Genomic DNA, 6,996 nt, shown 5'->3' with positions numbered 1-6,996 from the left:
CAGTTAAGACATCTAGGTCCAATCAACATCAGACCGGTCCAAATTTTAAGATAAGATTGTAATTGTTTTTTAATATACAATTCAAACTAAATTTTGGGAGTGTTATTTTAATCAACTAGTCCAAATATGACCGACAGCAGTGCAGTCATATCTTTCCAATTGCACATAACTCGGATCACAACGATTTGAAAACTCAGTTGTTGTACAGCATCCCAAAGTTTCAAATTGTTGTTAAGTTGTTGTGTTGGCTAGTATGGTAAAAGAAGGATTCAAAATATAGACCTAACAAACCCTCCTAAATCTAAATCGCAAACAAAATATTAGAGTCCGTGCCTGAGCAGAAAAATTATGGTGTCTGGACAAAATTTTACAAGTGTCTGATATATAAATAGTTCAACAAAAAATCTCAATTTTGATCTAAACTAACCTCTAAAAATCTCAGTTAAAAAAAAAAAAGTTTTGTCCTGAACTAACCCTTAAAAATACCAAAAATTGTAGCCAGCAACCGCATAGACTTGTTGTGCCTTGGCTCCGCCCATGATTAGAGTGTTGTTGAAGAGTGTGAGTTTACTTGGGGGCCATGAGGTAGGTGTTTAAGAGTAGTGTATATGTTTTAGTATCAACTTTCATAGTTTTATTCCACAAGTTTTCGATTGACTTGACATGAGTCATAGTTTTTCTTTTCTAAGATAGAGTTTAGAGTTTGAATCTTATATTTTTATGTTATGACTGTGTTCTTTATTTTTATTTTCTCTAAGCCGATTTCTTTCAACACAAACAATAGGTACAACTAAACTGCTTACCTTGTGAGAGTGAATACGATTGAACAAGCAACATTAACAGTAAAGATTGAACACATGTATATACATACATTATAACATTACAAGCAAAAGGAATTACGATGAAACAACAACAAAGTATCTACTTTAATTAATATCTAGTTATAATAACATAGTCAAAATAAGAACTAAAAGGAGTTAAGGTACCTTTGAATACGAGAGACAAGAGATGATGGAATCCAAAGTTGATTCGCCTGAGTCCGAATTGAATTAGGGATGTTTTTTAGGAAGGAGAACTTTGGTTTTTATAGTACAAAATATAGCGTTTATAGTGCTCAGATTTTGCGCGAGTTTGTTGTTTTTTTATTTGACAAATCGCAAGTTTGTTATAATCTCAGTTTTTGCTTTTTTGATAAAGTTTGTTATAATGACATTAGTCTTAGAGCATCTATGATGGGAATATATAAAGGAGTTTTTTTTTTTTTTACTAAATTACTAAATATAAAAGAGTTTTATAGACTAATAATTTCTATTTTTTTTTCCTTCTTATCACTAGAATAATCATGACGTGGCAGAATATATATCTAAAATTGAGTCAAGTATCATCAAGCTAATAGATTTGGTAGGGAAGAGAGATTTGAGTAGTATATATACGAGGTTTATCATCAATTAATATTGTTTTTTTAAAAATATTATATTGGTTTATTGATAGCATCTTCGATAAGGATTTCATAGTTGAGTTTCAAACATTATACAACCATAAAAAGCTGTAGAGTATGCTTGTAATCAACTAACAAAAGAATTTTGTAAAAAAAAAAAACTAACAAAAGAATTAATTAAGCTACAGTAACTTACTAGTAATAGACTCGTGCAATTGAAAAAAAATATTTTATTTAATCAGTATTATGAGTTGGTAGTATAATTTGTCTCATGTATGATAGTTATTTTGGATACCAAAATTGTTAAATTTTTTAATAGCAAAAATTTGTCTCATACATGATCATTATTTTGAAATTTTTATCCGTGATAGTTTATCACGTATAAGATAGTTAAAATTTATGTCAATTATAATTTATCCAGTGTGGAATAGTTTTTTTGAAAATTTCATTAGTTAAAATTTGTCTTACATATGATAATTTTTTGCTATTTTTATCGGTGACGATTTATCCCGTATATGATGGTTATTTTTGGAAATTTTGTCAGTTATAACTTATTCTGGTATAAATTTAAATAAATTTTGATATTTAAAGTAGCATGAATGTTAAATAATTATTTTATTTTTTTTGGGTACAAAAGATGGTCAAAGTCCCAAAGAAATAAAGAAGTTTTCAATAAATTAAAAAATAATAGTATGTTTAAATATGTAAAAACAAAATAATAAATTGTGTTAATTAAGAAAAAGTGAAAACAATAATAGAAACTTATCCCGTATAAGATTTTTTTTTTTTTGAAAATTATATCGGTTAGAACTTATCTAGTGTATACGATAGTTTTTTTAAAAAAAAATAAATAAATTTTTATTAGTTAGAACTTGTCTCACATTTGATATCATTTTGAAATTTTTATCAGTTAGAAATTGCTTCATATATGATAGTTAATTTGAAATTTTTATAGGTCAGAACTTATCCCGTATAAGATAGTTTTTTTTATACAAATTGTAATTGGCACCAGTTAGAAGTTTCTCACATTTGATAATTATTTTAAAAAATTTATCAATTAGAATTGCCCCATATATCATAGTTAATTTAAAATTTATATTAGTTAGAATTTATCTCGTATAAAATAGTTTTTTTTTTAAAAAAATTATTAGTAATAACTTGTGTCATATATGATAAGTATTTTGAATTCTTGATCAGTGATAATTTATCTCGTATACAATAGTTAAATTTATATATCAGTTAAAATTTATCTCGTGTCAATTAGTGTTTTTGAAATTTTTATTAGTTATAACTTGTCTCACAAATGATATTTATTTTGAATTATTTATCGGTGACAATTTATCCCGTATACGATAATTAAAATTTATATATCAGTTAAAATTTATCCATGTAAAATATTGTTTTACTTATCACCAAATGAGTTTGAGAGGGAAAGTAGAAATTTGAATAAAAGATATTTCAAATTTGATTTGACACATTTGGAACCCAAAAAAAGTTTGAAAAGTGATTTCTTCATGTGGCTTAGATGGCTTAGTTCCCCAAACTGAATTTTCATTCAAAAAGTGCAAAATGGTTCAAGTGATGACTTAGTTACAATGTAAAAACTGGTTTGATAAAACATTTTTTCACTCACAAACTAAGAAAATGGCTCATATGACTTGGTTCCATTAGAAATGGTGTGTAATTTTAGTTCAGTTATCAAATTTTGGGATACCAATTACCCTTATTTGGGACACATGACATTGTATGGACCACTTTTGGCCCCATGAATTTCACAAACTTGCAATCTTGACTCCTTAATTTTCAAAAGGCTTAACTATACATTTTGTCCCTTACGTTTATTTTAGGTTTCAATTTGGTCTCTTACGTTTAAAAAGTATCAATTTGGTCTTTTACGTTTATTTTAGGTTTTAAGTTAGTCATTTCTATTAGTTTTGTCACTAACACCGTTTGAACAGTACACGTGTCAGTGTGTTCAAGTGCCACGTGTCTGACTACATATGCAAATTGGTTGCCACATGTGACAAAATTGACGGAAAAGACTAACTTGAAACTTAAAATAAACGTAAGGGACCAAATTGATATTTTTTAAACATAGGAATCAAATTGAAATCTAAAATAAACGTAAGGGACCAAATGTGTAGTTAAACGTTTTCAAAATAACATTTTTGGCCTTATATGTTTGCCCCCTTTTACAAAAGGTCAGTTTTGACTAAGTCAACTCTAATGTAACAAGTCATCAATTAAGTGACTCAGCTGTCACATCAACTTCCACCTAATAAACAACAAAAGCTACCAACTTTTTCATTCAAACCTCACCAAGTGACAAAGAAAATCAAAACCCAGAAACAGATCTCAGTAAAAATTAATAAAACCATACAAAATATGAAGAAAAAGGAGTGACGTTCTTAAGGGTAAGAGCAAGACATTTAGTCAAAAAAAAATATATTAGTTGGCAAAAAAGCTGACATGGCAGCTGAGTCACTTAAGTAACTAGTCACATCAATTTTGACAAGTCAAAATTGACCTTTTACAAAATGGGACAAACATATGATGTCAAAAGTGTTATTTTAAAAATTAGGTGGCCAAAATTACAATTTAACCTTTATATTTTATTTTTGACAAATCTAATTTGTTAGTCTTCTGAGGGGTACTGGGTTCGATTCCCTCATGCAAACAGCTTATGCAATAAGTTTTTATTTTTTAAATGTAAACAAAACTTGTTAGATCAGGTGGGCAACACCCGACTTAACAAATAGCTTAGTTAATACAGACTACTTAATAAATTTAATATAAATTATAATTTTTTATTTAATCTTTGTTAAATCGGTTATACATGCGACCAACCAAACAAATATAAAAATATTTATAAAATTGACAATGCGTGATTTGTTAAGTTGGATGGCTAATCCAACTAACTTAAGTCCCTTTGTACAAAGGTATTTTTGTACTAGTGATTAAATTAAGTCCTTGTTTGGATTAGCTTATTTTTTAATTTATGCAAATAGTTTATATAATTTTTATGTATTATTATAAGTTTGTTAAGGTATTTTATGATAAAATTGTTTATAAAAATACAATTTTCATCAGTGTGAACTTATAAAATAGCATAAGACCTAATTTATATTGAATAAGCTGTTTGAAAAAACTAAAAAAATAAGCTAATCCAAATGGGGCCATAATGTACTTGAAATTTTGCTCCCTTGTCATGTTTTTTTATTAAAAAAATTAAAATAAAAAAAACTCCCTTGTCATGTTTTTTTTTTTATAATACAAAATTGTATTAATAAGGAGTATACAAGGAGTACTCAAATCCTTACAATACAATGAATATCCCTTAAATGCCAAGAATACATAATAACGGATTAACACACCAATCGGAATACAAATAAGTACAATATCTACCTGATCGATCGATGAACCAGAGCCAAGAAATGAGTTTAATTTGATTACCAACAAAGCCAAATCAGCTATAGCACCCCTAAAAACAATGTTGTTTCTTAAGTTCCACGCACACCATGTTGTCGCAAGCCAAATCAAGTGTTTAACTTTTGGTCCCCTTTTAGATTTCACAATATCTCCAAAAAAGTTGAAATGCTGCCACCCCTCAACATAATGATTAAAAGCATAACCCATCCAACTAAAAATCCTTCTCCAAACTTGTTGCATAAAAAGACATTTAACGAAAATACGTGGGCAATCTTCCACCTCATTGAAGAAAAAACACAGGGTAAATCATGTAAATTAGTTAGAATACCTCTAGAAGCGAGAGTTGCTCTGGTAGGTAATTTCTCGAGAAGTAATCTCCAACCAAACACACCAACTTTTGAAGGAATATCATTTTCCCAAAGCGCCTTCAAAGCTGGTAACACACCTGGATTTACTTCATGCATAACTCTGGCATTCAAAAGAAGGGAATAAGCAGATTTGACAAAAAAAAGATACCAGATTTTTCCGGTATCCACCGCCATTTATCTTCGCTTGCTGTCCTCAGCGACACGTCCAAGAGAATTTGCTGCAAAGCTTGCAATTCCTCTTCTTCGGTAGTTGTTAGATCACAACTCCAAGCCCACTCCCTTGTCATGTGTTTGTTTTACAATAAGAGAGTTTGTTTATAAAAAAGATATTTAAAAAACAGAGAATTTTTTCTTTTTCATTTTGTAAAATAGTTTGAGTCATGCTAATGCTCTTAAAACATAAAAAGACAAAATTTTGAGTTGAAAAATATAATTTTAAGACTTATACATTTTCAAGCTTTAGGAATTAGTAGTTACTGCTTTTCTAGCTTAAAATATGTTAAAATAGACATTTAAAATATTATAAAATTGATATTTCGTTATTGGGAATTAAATTGTGTCCCTTTAGGGTGTTTGTAGTATAAAATTAAATATCATAAAATTAATATTCAGTTGTTATTGGGAATTAAAGCGTATCCCTTTAGGTTGTAACGATAAGACAATAGATGTCATATTGGATAGTCATTCGTTGAAAATATAATAAGGGGATTGTGTTAAGTATGTTTTGAAATCTCAAGATCAGAAGACACACCGTCGTTGGCGCAGGGCGCCAAGGCATCTGCGTTAGGCGCGGGGCGCGTCCAAATCATAGGCCTGGCCACTGGACTGTGCGCGAGACGTTACTTTGGGTGCGAGGCGCGCTTATGACCAGGCGGGTTTGGTTATTGCTGATTTATTTGGAAAAATTAGTTTCTCGAAGGATATCTTACTTGGATTTTGTTTTATTTTAAAGCAAGTTTGTCGTAACCAAACATATTGATATAGTGGAACGATTGCTGCTCTCTCGTCAGAGTAGGTCATTGTTATATTGAACTGAGTAAACAAATGATTGTGTGTTCTTTCCTTTCTTCTTTATCGTTTTTACCATTTATGATTATTATTATTATTATTATTATTATTATTATTATTATTATTATTATTATTATTCCTCTTAATATTGGTTGTCGTTCTTTTACTCCACGTAATATTTATCAGTGTGATTTTTAATGGAATTCTCAATAGATGGATTACTTTTTGTTTCACGTATAAATTGACTTCATTTTTTTAAAAGAAATTTTAATGGAACCTAATAAATTAATGGATTATTAACATTTAAATCCATATTCTCATTACTTTTAATTGGTTCAATGATAATTGGCGCTATACTTGGTAGGAAGGATTACGGTTCGATCTTTCGTAACTTTGACCAGTAGGGGTTGGAACCACCCAGAACTTACCCGCAAACTATATTAGACGGTTCAATAGGTTGGATACCGGTTGTGGAAAAAAATCCATATTCCCATCCATTTTTGCAACCTTACTCAATACTGAAAAGCAGAACAGTGAAGTAATTTGGAATTTTGGAGCTATATTGGCGTTGGTCTTCTGAGTGCATCCTACGCCAGTATTATGCAACACTCAGTTATTATAATATCACAAACTGTTCATATTGACATTTTCAAAGTTCTGATCATTATGCATAGAATACAAATGACCCAAAACGCAATAAAACATTTTTATTATTATTTTTTTAAAGAAAACTTTTTTATATTATTATCTTTT

This window comes from Trifolium pratense, linkage group LG3 (genome assembly GCF_020283565.1).
Source record: "Trifolium pratense cultivar HEN17-A07 linkage group LG3, ARS_RC_1.1, whole genome shotgun sequence".
Lineage (NCBI taxonomy): Eukaryota > Viridiplantae > Streptophyta > Magnoliopsida > Fabales > Fabaceae > Trifolium > Trifolium pratense.
This window is presented reverse-complemented; position numbering follows the sequence as displayed.